Here is a 25,102-nt window from a genome sequence, read left to right on the forward strand (position 1 = left end):
GGGTTTTTAAATTCCAATTGATGGTACATCCATGATGCCATTACTGAGACTAGTTTTATTTTGTAGACCCATTAATCAATTTAAATTCCACCAGCTGCCACAGTGGGATTCGAACCTGTCTTCGCACTTGTTCCCTGCGTTACTAGTCCAATGAAATCTCTTGCATAACTCTTTCTCTTCTCTTCTCTTCTTCATCTTTTATCTACCCCCAACCATCACCACCCATGAGTTACGATATGGAGAACTCTATATGCTGACTCTGGTATTGCTGGTCCATGTTTAATTGAAAACTGATTTTTTTTTTAGTTAATCAGAAAGGAAGTACATATCAAACTTAATGAATGATGTAGTTATACTACTGTTAAACTAGTTTGTTTCTTTTACTGTTTTTACTTTTTTAAAAAGTGAAATTGTGTGTGCCATAGTTTGTTTATTATTGGATGTTTGGATTTCTCTTTAAATGTTAATGATCCCTAACAGGATCAGTAAAACTTTTGGAATTATTGTCAGCTTAAATTTTTCAAATCTCACTTAATGTCATCTCCTGAAGCTTTCTTTGCATCTCTTCTTTGATTTTACTTTGTTATCTTGAAGGAAGAAATTTTAAGCAATATTTTCATTCCCTTTCCTTGGTATTCCAGCAAAAGAAGCTAAATGCTTGTTATTGATTGTTTTAGGTTTTGAGGGATATTTTCTGTAAACTACCTGTCAGTTGCTTCATTTTTTTTTTGCCTTGTATTCTTTTTCATGAAACCTTTCTGCCTATTTCAAGATAAATGCTTTTCTTGCATATGAAGTTCTGGGTCTTTGAACAATTTTTTGTGGTTGTCCATTACCGTCCTTCCTAACTTGTTTGTACTGCATTTGTTTATGCCTTATGAAATCTGGCAGGCTCCTTGGTGGTTTTGCAAGCTTTTGGAGTGAGTAGTGGAGTGATTCAGAATAAGAACATCTGTCCAGTTCCTTGTGAATACAACATAGATTAGTCTCTGCAGATGTCTACAGTTGATTTGGCCTCACTAATGGGATTGAAAATGTGCAGAGAAAAGTTGTTCTTCTATTCTTGTTTTATATTAGCTGTTGCTGTTCTGCTGTTCATTTTTGACAGCACCAACCAAGTGTCCCCATATTTGCCCTATGGTCAAAAATGAGCTGACCGAGGATATGTGAAACTCTAGCGCTGCAGATGGTGGCTCAGTGGTTAGCACTGCTGCCTCACAGCACCAGGGACCCGGGTTCGATTCGAACTTCTGGTGACTGTATGGAGTTTGCGCATTCTCCCCGTGTCTACGTGGGTTTCCTCCGGGTGCTCTGGTTTCTTCCCACAGTCCAAAGATGTGCAGGTTAGGTGGATTGGCCATGCTAAGTTGCCCGTAGTGTTCAGGGATGTGTAGATTAGGTGGTTTATAGGGGGACAAGTCTGGGTGGGATGCTGTGAGGGTCGGTGTGGACTTGGTGGGCCAAAGGGCTTGTTTCCAAACTATATGAAACATTGTATGATCTAGTTCTGTTATGTAGTAGGCTGTTTCTGATTTGATTTCAGTTCACAAACAAACAAGTTGAGATGTTGCTGTTGATTATGCTCATGTCAGCTGGGTAATTCTGCTCCTCATTATGCCATCCAAAGTCTACAGTAAAACTTTCCCAAGGCTGTTACTAGTTCAACTTTGTCAACTTTTGATCTGTTTAAAAAATTTCTCTCGGAGTTGTACTTTGGAAAGACAAGATACTGAGGGGATACTGGTGCGAGGAATTCTTGGTACAATTTCTGAGTTTATACCTGCTTGGGATCGAAGAAATGATCATGTTTTATGGTCTCTGGTATGGATGCAAGCTTAGTTTTGACTTGGTTCCAGTTTTTACGCTGAAGAAAGTCTTCTAAAGGCAGTACCTTTTGCTTTATGGCGTGTCCTTTGCTGCATTGCCACCAGGATTCCACTAAAGATACAGCTTTTATATTGGCCACTTGATGTTACCATTTTCAAGTCTTTCCTCCTTTTTCGATGTAGTTTGTTTGGATGATCCATAGAGATGTATTTCACCAGTGTGTGCTACTGGTAATATGGGTAGGGGGCAATTTGTGATGAAATGAGTGTGTCAATAAAAATGTCCCAGTGCAATGTTAAAGCATGTTTACTTATGCACTTGTACCTCTCATCAGCTTTCTTTAAGCTCCGGGTGGTAATTTGCCTCAACGTAGAGGTACTCTAGGATACTTCAGTAAGATACTCATGGGGAGGTGATGGCCAACTGGTATTATTGTTGTATTAATCCAGAGGTCCAGGTAATGTCCTGGGGACCTGGGTTTGAATCATACCATCATGGAATTGAAATTAACAAAATACTGAACTGGAGTCTAATAATGACCATGAAACCATTGTCGCTTGTGAGAAAATCCCTTCTGGTTCAGTAATGCCCTTAGTGTGACCTACATATGTCTCGGGACACAATGTGTTTGGCTCTTAATTACCCAGAGGGCTGTTGGGGATGGGCCATAAGTGCTGGTCAGAAAGCATGCCCACATCCTAGAATACATTCCATCTAGCCCTATTTTTCATTGTAGGGATCTCTGTAATTAGGAGGGTTGATAGCATCCTTTGTAAGAGGATTGAGAGTCCCACATGGTTGTTGCCTGCCTGGTGCAGGGTGAGGGCCATCTCTGTCTTGAAAGGATATTGGAATGGGAGGGTGAAGATCCAGTTGTTGTGGCCCAAGTTGGCCAAAGAGGGGTCCCATTTGATGGGGTGTTGGCATCAGTTTTGGAACAGGAAGGATCTGTACCGTTGGGATGGTCCCCGCCTGAACTGATCTGGAACTAGTTTTCGAGTGAAAAGAATAAATAGGGTGGTCACTGGGACTTTAAACTAGTGAATTGGGGGGAAGGGAAGAGGAAAATGACATGAAGTATAGTGGTAAATAGAAAAGAAAGTACCAGGTTAACGTGTGCAGGAGGGTTTAACTATATCAAAGTCGATGACCAAAGTTAAAAGGAAGTAAAACTCGGGAGATGTTGTTAATGGAGATGTTAGAATTCAAAAATAAGGTATAAAAACTAGCATAAAGGCTCTTTACCCGAATGCTCATAGCATCTGAAACAAGGTAGATGAGTTAGCGGTACAAATGATCATGTGTGATTTAGTAGCCATTATGGAGACATGGTTGCAGGATGGTCATGACTGGGAATTAAATATCCAAGGGTATCAGACTACTCTGAAGGTCAGACAGGAGGTAAGGGGAGGGTGGTGTATCTCTGATATTTAAGGATGACATCGGGCAGTAGTGAGAGATGGTATAGGTTCTGTGGAGAATAAGATTGAATCTGTTTGGGTGGAAACTAAAAATTCAAAGTAAAGTCACTGATAGGTGTAGTCTCTAGGCTGCCAACTAATAACATCACATTGGTCTGAGCAATAAACAAAAATAACTAATGCCCATAAAAATGTTATGGCAGTTATCATGGGGGATTTTAATCTACATCGATTGGTTGAACCAGGACAGTCAAGGCAGCCTTGAAGAGCTCATTGAATGTATCCACAATAGTTTTCTTGAACAGTTTGTAATGGAACCGACAAGGGAGCAAGCTATCTCAGATCTGGTCCTGTGTAATGAGACAGGAGTAATTAATGATCTCATAGCTAGGGATCCTCTTGGAAGGAGCGAACACAGTACGGTTGAATTTAGAATGTGGATGGAAAATGAGAAGATAAAATTCAATACCAGGGTCCTGTGCTAAAACAAAGGAGACTACAAGAAGATGAGGGAGATTCTGAGGAAGGGTCACCAGACCTGAAACGTTAACTCTGTTTTTTCCTTCATGGATGCTGCCAGACCTGCTGAGCTTTTCCAGCAACTTTGTTTTTGTTGAGGATGAGGGAGGAGTTACCTAAAGTAGACTGGAAGCAAAGATTTTATGGTGGCACAGTGGAGGACTTTCAAAGCAATTTTTCAAAGTGCTCAGCAAAAGTATGTACCAGTGAAAAGGAAGGTCTGTAGAAAAAGGGGTATTCAGCCATGGATGCCTAAGGAAATAAGGGAGGCTATCAAATTGAAAGATGAGGTATACGAAGTAGCAAAGACCAGTGGGAAACTAGAAGATTCAGAAAACTTTAAAGGCCAACAGCCACAAAAATAGGTATGAAGAAGAGTAAGAGTACGAGAGTAAATTAGTTCAGAATAGAAAGACATAGCAAAAGTTTCTGCAATTATATAAAATGAAAAAGTCGCTAAGGTAAACATTTTCCTTTTAGTGGATCAGAAGGGGGGTTTAATAATGGGAAATAAGGCAATAGCCAAGGCATTGAACAGGTATTATGTTGATCTTCACTGAGACATGAATATCATGCCAGTAAATGATGACAAGGAAACTAAGGTCGGTGAGGATGTGGAAATGATCATTATCACGAAAGAGGTAGTGTTGAGCAAGCTAATGGTGCTAAAGGTAGACAAGTCTCCTGGCCTGATGGAATGCATCCCAGGGTACTAAAAGAGATAGTGGGAGAAATAGCAAATGCGCTCATGGTAATTTTCCAAAATTTGCTGGACTCTGGGGCAGGTCCACCAGATTGGAAAAAGGCAAATATGATGCCACTGTTTAAATAAGGAGGTAGACAAAAGGGGAATTATAGCTGGTTAGCTTGCCTTCTGTGGTTGGGAAAATACTTGAATCTGTCATCAAGATAGAAATTGCAGGATGGTCATGACTGGGAATTAAATATCCAAGGGTATCAGACTACTCTGAAGGTCAGACAGGAGGTAAGGGGAGGGTGGTGTATCTCTGATATTTAAGGATGACATCGGGCAGTAGTGAGAGATGGTATAGGTTCAGAAATTGTCCCATTGGGCAGACGCGGCAGGGGTTCATGAGGGGCGGTGGACAGCGGAAACCCAATGGATGTGGTGTATCTAGATTTCCAAAAGGCATTCGACAAGATGCTGCACAAAAGGTGGCTGTGTAAGACAACGGTGCATGGCATTATTGGCAATGTATTAGCATGGATAGAGGATTGGTTAACTAACAGGAAGCAAAGAGTGGGGGTAAATGAGAGCTTTTCTGGTTGGTGATCAATGACTAGTGGTGTGCCTCGGATCAGTATTGGGACTGCAACTGTTTACAATTTACAAAGATGATTTGGAGTTGGGGATCACCTGTAATGTCTCAAAGTTTGCAGATAACACTAAGATGAGTGGTAGAGCTAAGTGTGCAGAGGGCTCTGAAAGTTTTCAGAGGGATATTATTAGTTTAAGTGAGTGGGCAAAAACCTGGCAGATGGAGTACAATGTTGATAAATGTGAAGTCATCCATTTGGTCGGAATAACAATAATAAGGACTGCTATTTGAATGGTTAAAAAATTGCAGCACGCTGCTGTGCAGAGGGACCTGGGTGTCCTCATGCAAGAATCACAGAAAGTTGGTTTGTAGGTGCAGCAGGTAGTTAAGAAGGCAAATGGAATTTTGCCCTTCATTGCTAGCGGGATTGAATTTTAAAAAAGGGAAGTTTTGTTACAGCTGTATTGGGGTGCTGACGAGGCCGCACCTGGAGTACTGGGTACAGTTTTGAGTCATAGTCAGTCATAGAGTCATACAGCACGGAAACAAACCCTTCGGTCCAACCAGTCCATGCCGCACATACCCTCAAACCAAACTAGTCCCACCTGTCTGCTCCTGGCCCATATCCCATCAAACCTTTCCAATTCATGTACTTATCAAAATGTACTTTATAACCGTAACCACATCCACCACTTCCTTGGGAAGTTCATTCCACACATGAACCACCCTCTGTTTAAAAAAAACAGCTGCCCCTTTTTTGGCCTCCTTACTTGAGAGAGGACGTACTGGCACTGGAGGGTGTGCAGAGGAGATTCACTAGGTTGATTCTGGAGTTGAGAGGGTTGATTTATGAGGAGAGACCAAGTAGATTGGGATTATATTCATTGGAATTTAGAAGAATGAGAGGGGATCTTTTAGAAACTTAGAAAATTATGAAGGGAGTAGATAGGATAGAAGCAGGAAGGGTGTTTCCACTGGTGGGTGAAACTAGAACAAGAGGGCATAGCCTCCAAATTAGGGGCAGCAGATTCTGAATTGAGGAAGAACGTCCTCGCATGAAGAGTTGTGAATCTGTGGAATTCCCTGCCCAGTGAGGTAGTTGTTTTCCTCATTGCTTTTAAAGCTAAGGTGATTTTTTGAATGGTAATGGAATTAAGGGTTATGGTGAGAGGTGGGTAAGTTGAGCTGAGGCCATGAAAATATCAGCCATGATCTTACTAAATGGTGGAGCAGGCTTGAAGGGCCAGATGACCTACTCCTATTCCTGCTCCTGGTTCTTATGTTCTTAAGCATGCCAGACCACTCAACTTCCTAAGGAGTGCTTTCTGTTTCTAATACTTGAGCCAAAGTACAAGCATACTGTAAAATTGAAGACTAATCTCTTACGTCATAAAGCTGATTATAAAAAGCCATGTCTTAACAAATCCTTTTAAGGAAGGAAATCTGCCATAACTGCTTGGTCTGACTTCAGATTTGTGGCAACATAGTTGACTCTAGCTTCCCTCTGACATGGCCTACTAGGCCACCCAATAGAAGTACTTTTGAGGAAGGGCAACATATACAGGCCTTGCCAGTGATTTTTCACGTCCTGTGGAAGAGTTTAAAAAAGGTTGGGTACATTCTGTTTGAAATCAATTAATCAAAAATAAATTGGGGTTGTCTGTTAGATCTGACTGATTTGCACTTGACCACGTGTGAACCCTTTACGACTCCAGGGCCACACAAACATCATTTTGCAAAAGCAAATTACTGCAGTTGTTGGAAATATGCAATAAAAATATGGAAATACCAGGTCAGGCAAGCATCCCAAGACCCCTCTGTTCCTATGAACATCCTCATGTCCTGCCATTCACTGAATACTCCCTTGTCTTATGATGCGGTTTGGAAGGTGTAACCGCTTGTTCATGAGGGTTAAATTCCATCTGTCACTGATTAGTCCATCTGGTCAATCTGCTTATCGTCCTTTTAACTTCAGACCTTCCTCGCTTTCAAAATCCCCACTCCCTGCCCCCATGCCTGCAAGCACATGCACAGTTATGCCAGCCACTTACCAGCTTCATTACCTAATATTAAGTCCAGGACCACTCCTCTCTCATGGCCTTCGAGGAAGCAAGTTCAGTTGAAGCATTCAAGAAGGTATTGGTTGATTATTTGTAAAGTGTATGTAGGGAAAAAGGAGGAAAAGGCTGGAGACGTGCACAATGTACAAAGAACCACGGCAGGCACAAAGAGCCAAATGGGGGCTACTTCCATCCTCTGACAGTTCTGTGATTACCACTAATCTTTGCCACATAGTATCTAATTGAAAGAAATATCATGCAGTCCTTAACTTACACATGATTTAGTATCTGACCTAGGATCTCTTTCAGAATGCCAAATTCTACATGTTACAGTCACCGTTTGCTGTGGAATCTTGCGCTTTGACATCATTTATTAAACCTGCCTTGTTGCACATTACCAGATAGAAACAAAATGGAGGAGTTGACCATCTGACTTTTTGAGCCTGCTCCACCATTCTATATGATCATGGCTGATCATCCAACTCTGTGCAGGCAGACTGAACACAAAGCAGGGCAATATAAAAAGGCCGTTCTAAGTAAAGGAAATGCTTGTATGTCTGATCTTGAAAATTACACCCCTGCTTTGTGTTGGATGCTGTTAGTCAGTGTTCTACAGCACATAGACAGGCCCTTCGGCCCAAACTGGTCCATGCCGACAAAAATGTCCATCCATATGCGGATCACCCTCTGCTTTTTTAAAAAAAAAGTTGCCTCTCAGGTTTCCACATTTTCTTTCCCCTCTTATTGTCTTGATGCCAAGGGCTGTCACTTGCCTCTTCTCTGAAATTTGACTTTTGTTTGAGTCAAGGCTGCAGAGGTCAGGAGCTGAGTGGCCCTAGGCAGAACCAAAACTGGGAGTCGGTTCTGAAGTGTCACCAGACTCAAAATGCAGATGCTGCCAGACCTGCTGCGCTTTGCCAGCAGTTTTTGTTTCAAACACCTAGCATTTGCATTTCTTTGTTTATTCTGAGTCAGTGAGCAAGTTATTGCTGAGCAGATGCTGCTTGATAATGCTGTCATGGCACCTTCCATCACTTCATTAATCAAGAGTGGTAATTGGCTCAGTTGGACTTGCCCTGCTTGTTGTGTACGGGACTTACGAGGGCAGTTTTTCACATTGTTAGGGGAATACCAGTGTTGTAGCTGTACTGAAACAGTTTGGCTAGAGGTGTGGTAAGTTCTGGAGCACAGTATAATTGCTGGAATGCTTTTAGGGCCTGTATTCTTTGCAGTATCCAGTGCCTGCAACCATTTCTAGATGTCACTAGTCTAGTGACGGGACCATATACTACTACATCCCCATGTGGTACATAGGTCACTTGAATTTCACTGGGGTTGTTGTTCATCTACGCGTAACCTCGTTTTGTACCAACACCTGGCTTCTCTGAAGGACAAGTTGTACTGGACTTGATGTTAACTCAATTTCTCTCTCCACTGATGCTGCCAGATCTGTATTTCTCTAGCACTTAGTTTTTATGCCCAGCTTCTAAACTCTGGGTACTGACCAAATTTGTTGTACGTGAGAAACGTTGTGGTGCAGGGTGTAGGTGTTTTAATGCCCTGGGAAATGAAAGCAGGGTGAAGCCAATCAGCACAAGAATCTGTTCTGCTACTGGGGCAGTAAATTTGCTCTGACCTTCCAAGCAAGCAGTGAATTATTGAAGTATTGGTACAAACTGTGTCCGGCAAAGGTTGTCAGGGAATGAAAGTAATAAGATAGTTCAAAAGCAATATTAGCTGGAAGGAGAGGTTTCTATTTGTATAGAGTTTTGCCAACCACATGGTTTTTCAAAACAATTTACATCCTGTGGAATTCTGTAAAATCGTGAGTCAAATCCAGATAACCTGAAGTTCTGGTTACTGAAGTCCAGCCATTTCTGCTTAAGAATAAGAAATTCAATAGAATGATGTCCATAAATCAGTTCTCAGTTTGGAACATTAGCTATCAATTAGCCGAATTCTTTGTAGATATTTTGAATGAGCCTGTTCAGGCAGGTTTTGTCAAAGGAACAAAGGTTTTGGAGAAGGAAGAAGCCAGGACTTCTGGTCTTGAGGTGGGGACGTTACCATTGCACCACAAGAACCACTTACTGAAGTATCAGCCTCGAAGCCTGGAGTGGGACTTGAGCACAGGATCTTGTGCTATCAACTGAGCCACAGCTGGCTGGCTCGCAATTTGTACAGTTGCTATAACAGTGCTGACAAGTTGGAGCAGAGTTTAGGCAGTGCTAGAGCACAAAGTCTCTGGGCAAATCACCATTTGTCTCTAAGTAGTCATCATTTGTCTTCATGATCTCCTCCTAAAAGGGTATTCAAACTCTAAGAAGTGGGAGAAGCCACGTTTGAATTTGTCAACATTCTGAAGCAAAAGTTGCTGACCCTGGAACAGTTCAACTTGCAGGCACTGTCCAGCAAGGAAGAGGATGAACACCGCTATCTATCCTGAAATTCCGCAAACCTGGAAACTCTGAACAGAAATAGGCCCATTTGGCCCTTCAGGTCTGCTCTGACATTCGATATGGCAATCATGGCAGATCCTCTATCTGTCTTATTCTCTCTTCTGCCCATATCCTTTGATGCTTTTGATATCTTGAAATTCCACAGGCTCATGGTTCGTGTCAGCCCAAGCGCAGAATGTATCCACCTCTAGTCTGCAAGAAAGGGGAGTCATCCCAGTAAAGAGGCTTTGTCATAAGTTCACCTGCAGTGATAGATGGCTGGACTGATTAGAAATGAGGCATGCATTGTAAATGTTGAGATTGTGACATTTATGGTGGGAAGTTATGCCACGAGACATTTTAACCTGAATGAAACTTAATTATTGTACTTTCTTTAAAAACCAGATTGCGCCTTAGTGCACCTTGCTCATCTTTTCAGCATTATACATTTCATCTTTAAATCTATCACTGCTGTGGTCTGCTTCAACATGAATAGCAGCAAGAAGCTGACATTCCTGTGATGGGAAAGACCAAGAAGCCAACCAAAGCTTGATTGCATTGAGTGCCAGGAAAGTTCTCACATGCAATGAGCCTTGTGAAACAGCCCAGATGACCCCTGTATTTTTGACGTATGGGTTAGGCAAGCAGACAGAATATATCGATGGGAGCTGAGGGAGATTGTCATCGTATCAATGACTGCCCTGCCTATTTGTGCATTGCTTTCCTCACGCATTAAATTGTTCTTTCCTTCGATATCGTGCCCAACCTCCAGCCAATACATAAGACAATGGTTAGGGACCTGTGAACTCCTTGTCCGAGCAGCTAATCTGTCTGCTTATTGAGGTCATTGATAAGCAGGAGTACAACCCAGCTGTGAATAGTTGGTCATGTTCATGATGTAGTTGTGGATGATGGTGACAAGTGCAACTGTGATAGTTCAAGACACAAAAATCGAGGTGGTGTACACTGAGAGGAAACAACCAACTAGCCAGGGGCTCTTCACTCTTCTGCAGAAGATCAGCCTAAGAATTCCAGTACAGAAACCATGGAAACTTGCTTCAGGATGGATGACACTGTATACTGTACAATTGAACTGATGGGAGGCATTCGTTGATACAGTATTCCTTCAACCAAGGAGGCCAATGAGTCTGAATGCCCACCTGCTTCCCTAGCTGAAGCTGCAAAGGCTGTAGAGATGCTCTGGGATTTTGCACTTTTTCCTACGAAAACATGGAATGCAGAATTGCATTGATGACGAGGTGGACTATCACATTCACCGTGATGGCATGCTAAGCAAATAATATTTTATTTTCCTGACCTAGTTCCCAACATTTTCGGTGCTTTTTACGATACATGGTTAGGCCATTTTATACTATGAACGGATTTAAAATAGGCATTTCTCTCATTTGCTGTTCTACATTTGGGACTCTGGCACATTTGTAGGCACATTGGTTTGCATAACTACCTCCTTGGCTAGTGTGAAGCTCTGCATTGTGCTAAGTTGTGGGTGGGTCTCCTGTGATTTACTTTCCTGCAATTTGTCTGATGTTTGTAATGTAGTCATTTTACAGGTAATGCAGCAGCCAATTTACATCTGCAAACTCCCACAAATAGCAAGGTGATAATGCACAAATAGTCTATTTTGTGATGTTGATAGGGTGTTAAATAGACACCAGGGATAAACTCCCCTGCTCCCCTTCAAAATAGTACCATCTTTTGTGTCCAGCTGCCCAGGAATTTGGGGCCTTTGATTTAACATCTCATCTGATGGATGGCATCTCTATCAGTACAGTGCTCCTACAGTAGTGCATTGGAGTGTTGGTCTTGTTTTTTATGCTTGACCTGGAGTATGATTCAGAGGCAAGACTGCTACCAACTGAGCCATAGCTGTTGCTGGAAAATGAATAGACTGTGCCAAGCGGTTAGTTACAGATGTCAAATCACTTCCATTTATTGAAAAACCGGAGTCTTTTGTGGCCTATTCTTCCATTTTGTTGACTGTTCTGCTGTACGTCCACTGTAAAATTCCTCAGTTTTGTAATGTCTGCTTGTGAAAAATGATCATAGGCATGGCAGGTGTTTGGATTGTACATTCTGTTTATAGTTATGACTATATTCAAACAGTTTTAATTCAGGCATCATGTAGGGATTTTGGCATTTTCAAGGTTGACTTAACAGTTTGAATTTAGCAGTTTAAGTGCTTAAGGTGTTTCTGTGTACTAGGATTATGTTCTAAAACAATGTTATAGTGCCCTCCAGTTGAGGGAAACATTAGTGCAGTAGTTAGATTTTGGCTAACTGATAAATGCCTTCCTGCCTGCTCAGGCACGCCAATTCTGTGTCCTGCTTGCACTGGTTTATTTATAGCTTTTGTTTTGTATAGCAATCTTGTTTTGTAACATGAAAACTGAAAGAACTGCGGATGCTGTAAATCAGAAACAAAAACAAAGTTGTTGGAAAAGCTTAGCAGGTCTGGCAGCATCTGTGAAGGAAGAAAGGGTCCGGTGACCCTCCCTCAGAACTTCACTGCGCCGAAACGTTACTGTCTTTTTCTTCACAGATGCTGCCAGACCTGCTGAGCTTTTCCAGCAACTTTGTTTTTATTTGTAACATACGTGACTTCATGCTGTAGCTATGTAAAACTAGAAAAATATCTTCTCGTGCAGCACTAAAGGCATTTAATGTGTGTTAAATATTCTAGATTGTGATTCTAAAGATGTCTGTTGCAGGTGTCCTGACTTGTGGTTAGGCTGTAGTCAGGACTTCTGAGCATAAAGGAAAATGTACCTCTGATTTTTTAAACTATATTAAACTTTTTTTTCTTCAGGTATATCTCATACTCAAGATGGCAGACATTAACAAGTAAGTACTTAACAACCCGATGCACTTGCTAATTAGTAATTTGTAGTTTTGTGTCTTGTGGAAGTGATTAGATATTTTTATGATTTGGTTGTTTGGTTCTCGAAGTGTGCTGCTCATTTCTTAACTGTGTTGGTGGGAAAGAAATTTGATATCTGCAAGTATAAATTAACATTTGAAACCTGCTTTGGGCAGAATAATGTGATTACTTGGTTCTCTAGAATCATGCATGGTCCAGGATTTAAAAACGAAACCTTTCAAGAATGTGACCAACTTGGAAAAGTAGATGAAGAAAAGCTTCTTCTGTTAGCTGCTAATACAACATCTAGGACGTGAATGATTTCCTTGTGCAGGAATGCTCAGTTTGAGGCTTTTGGAAATGGAGAAAATCAATTTTAGCAGGACATCTGATAGGTACTTGTGGGAAATAAATTGGCATAGCCACCAGGACAGAGTGAGGAAATAGGCAGATTGGGTTGCTGTGCAGAACATTCGGATGGACTCTTGAATATTAAATGACTTTTTTTTGTGTGTGAGACTCTTCCCTAAGGGTTTTAAGAATTTATTGATTAAATTTGTCCAGTAGATTTTACAAAGATTCCACTCTCACTTGAATTGCAAATATGTTGTTGCATTAGAGATTGTATAATAGACATACTATTCTTTTTGAACTTCGTGGAGTTCTTTTTCTGAATTGTGAATAATTCCTTTTGTGGCTAAACAAAAATCTGAAACGGTATGATGAGAGGTTAGGGTTTACGTTAGATCCAAAGAAGGGGCATACAAATTGGCCAAAAAGTGCAGCATACTTGAGGATTGGGAGCAATTTTCATTTCAGTAAAGGAGAACACTGGTTGATTTTTAAGAGTGGAAATAGAGTACGAGAGTAAGCATGGAGGGAACATGCCAATGGAAGCTTCTGCAAACAATTTGCATGTGAAGAGGAAACCATTAGCGAAACAAAGGTAGATCTCTTTTTTTTTTCAGAAACAGAAAAAATGTATAATGGGGAATAGACAGGTGGTAGATCATGAGATAACAAGGTGTAGAGCTGGATGAACACAGCAGGCCAAGCAGCATCAGAGGAGCAGGAAGGCTGACGTTTCGGGCCTAGACCTTTGCCTTCATGAGGGAGAAAACTAATAATATTCCAAAAATGTTGGGGAACACTGAATCTAGTAGAGGGAGGAATTGAAGAAAATCCAGTATTTGTTAGGAATGATGTTGGGGAAATTGATGGAATTAAAGGCTGGTAATGTATAACCTAGAATACTTGAGGAAGTGGCTGTAGAAGTAGAGGCTGCATTGATCATCAGCTTTTAGGTTTTATAGATTCTGGACAGTTCCAATGGATTGGAGGATAGCTAATGTAACTTTATCCTTTCTTTTAAATAATGGAGAGAAAACTCAGTTGCAGACCAATCAGTCTGACATCAGTAGTGAGGAAAATGCTGGTGTGCATTACAAAAGATTTAATAGCTGAGCACTTGGAAAACAATGACGGGATTAGACTGACAACATGGATTTATGAGAGGTAAATCGTGCTAACAAATCTACTTGGAATTTGAGGATGTAAGTTGATACAGGGAAGCTGTAGGATATGGTTTACTTGGACTTCCAGAAAGCTTTTGATAAGGTCTTACAGAAGAGATTGGCATGTAAAATTAAATTACATAGGCTTGGGCCTAGTGTACTGCTATGGATAGAGAATTGGTTGCAGACAGAAAACAAAATAAAGGAATAAATGAGTCATTTTGAGTGACAGACAATGACTAGTGTTGGACCCCAGCTATTCACAATATATATCAATGATTTTAAATGAGGGAACTAAATGTAATACCTCTCAAGTTTGCAGACAACACAGCTGAATGGGAGTGTGAACTGAGGGGAGGATTCAGATTTTGGGCAAGTTGAGTGAGTGGGCAGTACATGGCAGATTTTTGTGATGTGGATAAACATGAGATCAACAACTGTTGTAGCCAGAACGAGAAAACAGATTATTATCCCAATGATAGATTGGGAAAGAAGGAAGGTGTTTAGAGACCCGTGTGTCCTTGTACACCGGTTACTGAAAGTAATTATGTTGGTGCAGCAAGCAGTGAAGAAGGCTAATGGTGAGTAGGCATCCATAGAAAGAGGATTCGATCACACGGACAAGGATGTTTTGCTACAATTGTGCAGAGCATTGGTGAAACCACGTGGTATGGTGGCACAGGTAGCATCGCTGCCCCTCCGCATTAGGGATCTGGGTTAGATTCCAGTTTTGGCAGACTGTAGAGTTCGCGTGTTCTCCCTGTGTCTGCGTGGGTTACCACCAGGTGCTCTGGTTTCCTCCCATAGTGAAGTCAGGTGATTGGCAATGCTAAAATTGCTCCGTAGTATCCAGGAATGTGCAGGTAAATGTAGGGTTACAGAGACTGAGTTGGGGGGGCGTGGGGATGCTCTTCCTTCTGCACTATGGGGATTCTCTGATTCATACCTGGAGTATTATGTACAGTTGTAGTCCCTTAGCCAGAACATTCCTCCTCAGATATGAAGGCAGTGCAAAGAAGAGTCGGCCTCAAGTTTTCAAGCCTGCGCCGTCAATTTATATGATCTGATTTTTAAGCTCAGCTCTGCATTCTGCATATTCCTGCTTTTAACCTTTTTATTCCCTTGATAATCAAGAATGTATCAACCTCTGAATTTGGAAGGGAATTCCAAAGACAGTCAGTTCTGAGAGCAAAATGTTCCCTTGTCTCCATTTAAAATTGGTGACCTCTTGTTTTAAACTGACCCCTCATTCTAGATTTCCTTACAAGAGGAAACATGCTTTTGACATCCACCTGGTCAAGTCTCCTCAGGATCTGCTGTTTTAGTTAAGTCATCTCTAACTCTTCTAAATTCACAAAGATACAGGCCTAGCCTGTCTAGCTTTTCCTCAAGGCAACCTGCTCATTCTACATAAACTTTCTTTGAACTGCCTCTAATATATTAACATCTTTCTGTAAGTATACTGACTGGTACTGTACACAGTACTGCTACTGTGTAGTCTCATCAATGCCGTGTATAACTGAAGCATAACCTCCCTACTTTTTCATTCATTTCTACTCTCGATGAAATATAACACCCTAGCTTTCCTGATTAATGTGCAGGTACAGCAAGTAACCTTCAGTTATTCATGCAGTGGAATACCCAGCCCTCCCTGTATTTGAGCTCCGCAACCACTTGCCATTTGGGTAGTGTTTATTCTTTGTGCCAAAATGAACTGTTTAACACTACTCCATTTGCCAGATCTTGTTTGACCTATGTATGTTCCTATTTAGGCTCTTTGTTATCTTTACAATTTCACAAAATTCTGTCAAGGTAAATGTGGGAAAGATGATTTGAGGAGTCACGGTTTAAGGATACAGTGTAGGCCATTTAGGACTGAGACGATAAGAAATATCTTCATCGAGAGAGTGGTGAACCTGTGGAATTCTGCCACAGGAAGCATTTCAGGCTAAAATAATGTCAGAATCATAGAATTTTACAGTACAGAAGGAAGCTATTTGATTCATTGTGTCTGTACTGGGTCCTGATGAACTTACCCAGCTAGCCCTGTTCTCGAGCCCTATTTCCAAAGCCCTCTGAATTAATCACTTTCAAATACGTATCCAGTTCTGTTTTGAAGCCTCCTATGGAATCTGCCCTTCACCACTTTCCCAGGCAACCCATTTCCAAATCCTAATAATTGAGTAGAGCAACTTCTTAACTCATTCCTGGCTTGCTTGCTTGCTTGCTGGCAATCTTGAAATTGTGAGCCCTAGTTGCTGACTATTTTCAAGAATGGTTTGGATATTGTTCTTAAGGCTAAAGAGATCAAAGGATATGCAGAGAAAGTGCAAACAGGATACTGTGTTGGATGATCAGCCATGATCATATTAAATGCAACAGGCTTGAAGGGCTGTATTGCTTACTCCTTCTATGTTCTATGTTTCTACATCTCATTTAATTTGAACAGATTGCTGTGGAATTGTCTCACTTAGTTTGCATTTGCCTGAATATCTGCTGAAATTAGGCCTTTTTATTTGTCAGTACAAGTTGAAGTTTGTTTCACCTGGTTCTTTGGCCCTTAAATCTGTCAGCGATTTAAACATGGAGACTTTCTGCTAAAAGCTGTGTTCTACTTTACTAAATTAGTTTGAAAAGATCAAATTTTGGATACCTACAGATTTAGTTAATCTTGCAGACAAAAGGTTCATGTCCTTGTCGGTCAAAATAAATCGCCATCAGAATCTTGGATTGCATGGAGGTTTTAGTCATTTTGGGGGAACGAAACATAACTTTTGTCTATCTGCCAGTCTTTGCTATACATTTTGTTCTGCATGTTTCCTAAGGCTATTTTGATGATTTTCCATTCCATATTCAAATGTTCATCTTTATCAGATTATTATAAACTCTGAATAACTTACATCCTTCTGTTATTGTGACTGTCTATATTGGTCTTCTCTAGAGAGGATACATGTAGCAACCTGGGAATTGGAAGGGAGAAACTAGTAGTTGCCAAGAAAGTAGTACTGTGTAGACCAGTCCCCAGGTCCTGATGGATTTCACCATAGAGTCTTAAAAATAATTAGCCAGTGAGATAGTTGATGCGTTGGTTATAATTTTCCAAAACTCATTAGATTCTGGGAAGGTAAATAGAGGCCACTTGTGTGGTCCTCTATTTTTCATTGCCATGATTATATTGTGTAGGGGCTATGTATTTTTACATGGCTTTGTGGCCAAGTCAGAATGAGAGATTTGGAGTGTGTTGCCTTTACTTACTAGACTTTGCAGGTGCTACTATCACAAAAAAATTGTGAATTATCTGGAGAATTGGGATGAGAGTGAGTGCTTAGCCCTCTGTGGACATTTTTGAAATTTGGACAATCCTCTCAAGGAGATTTGCTCCTGCTATTGAAAGGTTTAAACTAGTTTGTGACTAAGATGGGAACCTGAGAGGGAATTCAGGTAGGAGGGAAATTCTCTTCTCTGTAGTTAAGGCTGGGCCTTAACTTTATTCAAGAGTGCATTGGATAGATTTTTGACAAAAGGGGAGCCATGATTATGGAGTACAGACAAAAGTCAAGTTGAGACTGCAATCAAATTGGCCAAGATCATCTTGAATGGAGGAAGAATAGGCTAGAAGGGCTGAATGAGCTGCTCCCAGGCCCTGTGTAGGAGTTTAGTTAACAAAATGAGACTACATGAAAAAGGATTGTACATGTGTATGGATTGAGGATTAGCTAATAACTGGGTAATTTTCAGCTTAATGGGCAGTGACTGGCAGCTGCCCACAGTCTAGATCAATGATTTGGGGCATATGACCAAATGTAATACTTCCAGGTATGTAGAGGACACAAAACTAGGTGGGAATGTGTTCTGAGAATGGTGCATCGAATGATCATTGTTTTGGACAGGCTGAGTGATTGGGCAAGAACCTGGCAATGAAAACATATGTGGATAAATGAGGATATCTACTAAAATAAAACAAAGAACTGTGAATGCTCAAGATATGAAACAAAAATAGAAATTGCTAGTGAAATGCCAAAGGGTCTGAAGAGTCAATGGACTCACATTAGCCCTGCTTTCTTCCCACAGATTGCCAGACTGAGTTTTGTTGAGAATTTCTATTTTTGTTCGAGGGTTTATCCATTTTAGGCGGAACAGAAGTGTTGTGTACTGATACCTTCAGCACTGTGTGCTGTTTTGGGTTCCTTAATCAAGGATGGATTTACACAACATTGAAGATGTGCAATGAAGGTTCACCACACTGATTCTTGGGATGATGGGAATGTCCTATGAAGAGAGATTAAGGGTTCTGGGCCTGTATCCTTTGAAGTTTCAAAAAAAAAGTATCTGGTAGAAACAAAATCCATTGCTTTAAAAAGGGCTAGACAAAGTGGATTCAGAAAGGATGACTGGAGATGTTTTGTGAGACAAGGTCAAGGGGCAAGTATTTTGGAATTGATATTGGTAAGAATTTCTTAGGTAGGGTAGTGCAATATCTTTTGAACAAATTATCTTTTTAAAAGCTCTGATGTTGACAACTTGTAAGATCTGCATGAACTGACAGTGATTACCTCTTTCAGACGAATTGCCTTGATTGAATTCTGGGCCTTTCAAGTTCATTAGCAGTAACGTTGCTGGACCTGCAGGAGTGACAATGTTTGAGAGCTTGTGTTATTTTGGAGCACGTGCAGAGCAAGTTCAGAGGTTTTGTAAGATCAGCTGGTAAAAGGATCTGAGTTTACTGCAGGTCATTGCTGCCTGCAGAATTCTGGCTTAAAATCACCATCCCTGGATGTGTCCTGTCCCACTGGCAGGGCAGACCCAGCAGAGGTCGTGGCACAGTGGTATACAGTTGGGAGGGTGTTGCCCTAGGGGTCTTCAACATTGATTCCAGACCTCATGAAGTCTCAAAGCTTCAGGTTAAACATGGGCAAAGAAACTTCCTGCTGATGAGCACATACCATCCTTCCTCAGCTGGTGAATCAGTACTCCTCAATATTGAACAACATTTGGAAGCACTGAGGATGGCAAGGACACAAAATGTACTCTGGGTGGGGGAATTCAATGTCCGCCACCAAGATTGGCTCAGCAGCAGTACTACTGATCAAGCTGGTCGGATCCTAAAGGACGTAGCTGCTCGACTGGATTTGCAGCCGGTGGTCAGGGAATGACGAGGAAAAAACATACTTGACCTCATCCTTACTAATCTGCCAGCTGCAGTTGCATCTGTCCATGACTGTATTGGCAAGAGTAACCATTGCATAGTCCTTGTGGAGATCAAGTCCTGCCTTCACGTTGAGAATAACTTCCATCGTGTTGTGTGGCAATGATCACCATGCTAAATGGGACAGACTTTGACTGATCTAGCAACTCAAGACTGGGCAAACCATGAGGCGCTGTGGGCCATCAACAGCAGCAGAATTATACTCCAGCACAATCTGTAACCTCATGGCCCAGCATATCCCCCACTCAACCATTACCATCAAGCCAGGGGATCAACCCTGATTCAATGGAGAGTGCAGGAGGGCATGCCAGGAGCCAGCACCAGGCATACCTGAAGATGAGGTGTCTACCTGGTGAAGCCACCAAACAGGACTACTTGCACACCAAACAGCGAAAGCAGCAAGTGACAGCTAAGCGATCCTACAACCAACAGATCAGATCTAAGCTCCGCAGTCCTGCCACATCCACTGGTGAATGGTGGTGGACAATTAAACAACTCAGTGGAGGAGGCTGCACAAATATCCCCATCCTCAATGATGGAAGAGCCCAGCACATCAGTGCAAAAGATAAGGCTGAAGCATTCGTGGCACTTCTGGCTGAAGATTGCTGAGTGGATGATCCATCTTGGCCTCCTCCAGTGGTCCCCAGCATTTCAGATACCGATCTTCAGCCAATTTGACTCATTCCACGTGATATCAAGAAACAGTTGGAGACACTGGATACTGCGAAGTCAGCAGGCCCTGACAACAGTCCAGCAATAGTACTGAAGATTTGCGCTCCAGGATTTGCTGCTCCCCTAGTCAAGCTGTTCCAGTACAGTTACAACACTGGTATCTACCTGGCAATGTGGAAAATTGCCCAAATATGTCCTGTACACAAAAAGCAGGACAAATCCAACCCGGTCAATTACTGCCCCATCAGTCTCCTCTCAATCATCAGTAAAGTGATGGAAGGTGTCAGTAACAGCACCTGCTCAGTGACACCCAGTTTGGGTTCCGCTAGGGCCACCTAGCTCCTAACCTCATTTCAGCCTTGGTTCAACATGAATAAAAGAGCTGAATTCCAGAGGTGAGGTGAGAGTAACAGCCCTTGATATCAAAACTGCATTCAACTGAAGGTAGTATCCAAGAGCCCTAGCAAAACTGGAATCAGTGGGTATCAGGGAGCAAACTCTCCGGTGTTTGGAGTCATACTTAGCGCATGGGAAGATGGTCATGGTTGTTGGAGGCCCGTCATCTCGGCTCCGGGATGTCGCTGCAGGAGTTCCTCAGGCCCAACCATCTTCAGCTGCTTCATCAAAAACCTTCCCTCCATCATAAGGTCAGAAGTGGGGATGTTTGCCAGTGATTGATGCTGAACATTGTGCATTCATGACCTCTCAGATATTGAAGCATCCATGTTCCAATGCAACAAGATCTGGACAATATCGAGGCTTGGGCTGGCAAATGGCAAGTGACATTCGTGCCAAACAAATGCCAGGCTATGACCATCACCAATAGGAGACCATCTAACCACTGTCTCTTGACATACAATAGTGCTACCATCACTAAATCCCCCACTATCAACATCCTGGTTGTTATCATTGACCAGACTCAACTGGACTCACCACATAAACACAGTGGCTACAAGAGCAGGCCAGAAGCTAGGAATATTGCAGCAAGTAACACTCCTGACTCTTCACAGCCTGTCCACCATCTGCAGGGCACAAGCCAGGAGTGTGATGGAATACTCCCTACTTGCAGCTCCAACAACACACAAGAAGTTTGGCCCCATCCAGGACAAAGCAGCCCGCTTGATTGGCACCACATCCGCAAGCATCCACTCCCTCCAACACCGACGTGAGTACTATCTAAAAGATGCACTGCAGGAATTCACTAAAAATTCTCAGCACCTTCCAAACCCACGACTTCCATCTAGAAGGACAAGGGCAGCAGACGTATGGGAAGACCACTCCCTCCAAGCCACTCACCATCTCTGGGTTAAAATCCTGGAACTCCATCTCCACAGCCCCCCCCAACTCCCTGCTTACCATTGGCATTGTGGTCAAGAAGGCAGCTCACCACCACCTTCTCAAGGACAACTAGGGATGGGCAAGAAATGCTGGCCAGTCAGCGACTCCCACATCCCACAAATGACTGGGGAAAAGCAATCTGCAACTCAAAGCTGAGATTTTTGCCTTGTATTGCAAATATTGTGTCACTGAGCCACAGAATTCAGCATGTACGAGATGTGAGTATTTGGGCATGAGTGTTCGGTCACCGTGGTGAGCAAAGTCCCCAAGTAAACTATAAACTGGTAATTTTGATTATGGTTGGAGAGAAAATCAGTACACTGTCATGGGGTCATACAGCTGAGATACAGACACCTTGGTCCAAACTCGTCTGCGCTGACCAGACGTCCCAATCTGACCTAGTCCCATTTGGCCCATATCCCTTTCGACCCTTCCTATTCATGTAGCCATCCAAGTGCTTTTTAAGCTTTGTAATTGTACCCACCTCTTCCACTTCCTCTAGCAGCTCATTTCATACATGCACCACCCTGTACATGAAAAAGTTACCCCTGAGGTCCCTTCTAAATCTTTCCCCCTCACCTTTAACCTATGCCCTCTAGTTTTGGACTCTCTCAAACTGGGAAAAAGACCTTGGCTATTCACCCTATCCATGCACCTCATGATTTTATAAACCTCTATAAAGTCACCCCTCCCCCCAGGGGAAGAAAGCTCCAGCCTATTCAGCCTCTCCCTGTAGCTTAAACCCTCTAATTCCAGCAACATCCTTGTAAATCTTTTCTGTGCCCTCAAGTTTAGCAAGATTTTTCTTAGAGAAGGGCAACCAGGATTGTATGTGGTATTCTAAAAGTGGCCTAACCAATATCCTATACAGCTGCAACAAGATGCTCCAACTGCTGTAAGTGTCCCAAATGCTCCTTTACCACCCTGTCCACCTGTGACTCCACTTTCAAGGAGTTCTGTACCAGCACCCTTAGGTCTTTGTTTGGTAAGACTCCACAGGGCCATACCATTAACTGTGTAAGTCCTACCCTGGTTTGCCTTAGCAAAATGCAACACCTCACATTTATTTAAATTAAATTTGATCTACCACTCCTTGGCCGATTTGTTCAAGGTCCTGTTATGCCCTTAGATAATCTTGACTCTCCATTACACCACCTATTTTGGTGTCATAAGAACATAAGAACTAGGAGCAGGAGTAGGCCATCTGGCCCCTCGAGCCTGCCCTGCCATTTAATAAGATCATGGCTGATCTTTTTGAGACTCGGCTCCACTTACCCACCCACTCACCATAACCCTTAATTCCTTTACTGTTCAAAAATTTATCTAGCCTTGCCTTAAAAACATTCAGCGAGGTAGCTTCAACCGCTTCACTGGGCAGGGAATTCCACAGATTCACGACCCTTTGGGTGAAGAAGTTCCTCCTGACCTCAGTCCTACATCTGCTTCCCATTATTTTGAGGCGATGCCCTCTAGTCCTAGTTTCACCTGCTAGCGGAAACAACCTCCCTGCCTCCACTTTATCTATTCCCTTCATAATCTTATATGTTTCTATAAGATCGACCCTCATTATTCTGAATTCCAATGAGTATAATCCCAGTCTACTCAGTCTCTCCTCATAATCAACCCTCGCAACTCTGGAATCAACCGAGTGAATCTCCTCTGCACCCCCTCCAGTGCTAGTATATCTCTTCTCAAGTAAGGAGACCAAAACTGCACACAGTACTCCAGGTGTGGCCTCACCAGGACCCTATGCAGCTGCAGCATAGCCTCCCTGTTTTTAAACTCCATCCCTCGAGCAATGGCAGACAAAATTCCATTTGCCTTTTTAATCACCTGCTGCACCTGCAATCCCACCTTCAGCGATTCATGCACAAGGACACCCAAGTCCCTCTGCACAGCAGCGTGCTGCAATTTTTTACCATTTAAAACATACTCCATTTTGCTGTTATTCCTACCAAAATGGATGACCTCAAACTTATCAACATTGTACTCCATTGTCATCTGCAAACTTACTAACCATTACTGCTGTATTCACATCCAAATCATTTATATAAATGACAAAAAGCAGTGGATCCTGCACCAATCATTGTGGCACCCCACTAGTCACAGGCCTCCAGTCTGAAAATGAACCTTCTACCACCACCCTCGGTCTCCTGCTTCAATCTAATTTTATGTCCATGGAGATGGTATGACCAAACGTTAAAAAGATTTTGCAATCATGCAGGCCCATTGAAAATGGTACTTCACATCATTAGATGTAGCTTTAAATCAAAACCAACTTTTTTAAAACCTGAAATGAATGAGGCAGCATAAACAGAGGGAGGCTTAAGACTAAGACATACAAGTGGAAATGGGTTATTTGACCCATAGACATCTGATGATTCTCAATGCCTTTTCTCTGTAACCCTCGATTGCCTTACAAATTAAAAAAAAATTTCTCTCAGACTTGCATATATGTAACAACCGAACCTCAGTAGCAGTCCACAGTAAAGAATTCCACAGACGTGTTACCCTCAGAAATTCCTCTTCTTTTCAGTCTTAAATAGGTGATCCCTTACTGTTAGATTTACCTTCTAGTTCTAGACTACCCCAGAAGGGGAAGCGATTTCTCTGCATCTACCCTGTTAAGCCCCTAAGATTGTTATGTTTCAATGAGGTTGCCTCACAATCTATTAAAATTTGAGTATAGACCCAATCTACTCAACCTATGCTCATAAGAAAATCCCTCCATAGCCAGAATCAATCTAGTGAACCTTCTCTGGACTGCCTCCAGTGCCTGAAGGCTGTAAGGTACCTAGGTGGAAGATGAGGTGTTATTCCTCCAGCGTGTGTTGATCCTTATTGGAGCACTGCAGCAGGCTTGAGACAGAAATGTTGACATGGGAACTAGAAGCTCAGTCATTTTTATGGACAGAAAGTGGGTGGTTGACAAAGTGGTCAGCCAGTTTGTGTTTATTCTGTGTGTTGTACAGGAGACCACCTTGTGAGCAGCAAATACAGTAGACTAAATTGAAGTGCAAATAAGTTGCTGTTTCACTTCAAAGATGTCAGGGCCGTTGTCTTCTCACTGTGTAAGCGGGCAAGTGTTACATGTTTGGCAGCTGCATTTGGAGGAGTTGGGAGTGGCTGAGGAGGGAACAGTCCCTGTTGAATGCTGACAAGGGAGAGCAGGGGAATATATTTCTGCCACCAGAAATTCTAGCTTATGAAATCTTTGGATATGGAGACTGGTTGGGTGGAATGTGCATCTCCCTTTTTTATATTCCCATTACCTTTGAAGTAATGACCAACATTCCAATTTGCCTTATTACCTGCTGAACGTGTATGCTAATTTTTTTGCAATTTATGTGCAAGGACTCCTGAATAATCCTCTCTGCGCCTTTACTGTGTGGTTTATTTGTTTGTTTTGCAAATTCGATTAAGCTCCTTTTCCTATCAAAGTGCAAAACCCTGGTTTATCACGTGATGTTCGGGGACAATGGGAATTTATGCATGGAGCCAGGGGAAGTGGGTGAGATCCTTAACGCATGCTTTGTGTTGGTTATCATAAAGTAGAAGGACATGGTGAAGCCTAGAAATGGGTATGTTGATATTGTACAGCATGTCGATATTTTAAAAAAAACTGTTGTGGTGTAGACTTAAAAGTAATGTCCCTAGGATGCGATGGGGTCTATCCCAGAATGCTGAGCAAGGCAGCTAAGAAAACTGCTGGGGACTTGTATGAAATCTTGATATCCTCTTCAGCTGTAGGAGAGGTCCTACAGGACTGGAGCATAGCCAGTATTGTTCCTTTGTTTAAGAAGGATAATAGGCATAATCTAGGAAACTGCAAGCTGGTGGGCTTGCATCAATTGTAGAGAAATCTTTTGGAGAACATCCTTAAGGATAGGATATACTCAAATTTGGAAGAATAAGGACTTAATAGTGATAAACAGCATGGCCTTGTGAG

The 25,102-nt window shown here is 42.2% G+C and overlaps 1 protein-coding gene across 8 annotated transcripts in view; it reads left to right on the forward strand.

Moving 5' to 3' along the window:
- nap1l1 (nucleosome assembly protein 1-like 1) overlaps window positions 1-25,102 on the forward strand; it is a 164,022-nt gene that overhangs the window by 12,407 nt on the left and 126,513 nt on the right. The window lies entirely within an intron of this gene.

This window comes from Rhincodon typus, chromosome 18 (assembly GCF_021869965.1).
Source record: "Rhincodon typus isolate 14 chromosome 18, sRhiTyp1.1, whole genome shotgun sequence".
NCBI lineage: Eukaryota > Metazoa > Chordata > Chondrichthyes > Orectolobiformes > Rhincodontidae > Rhincodon > Rhincodon typus.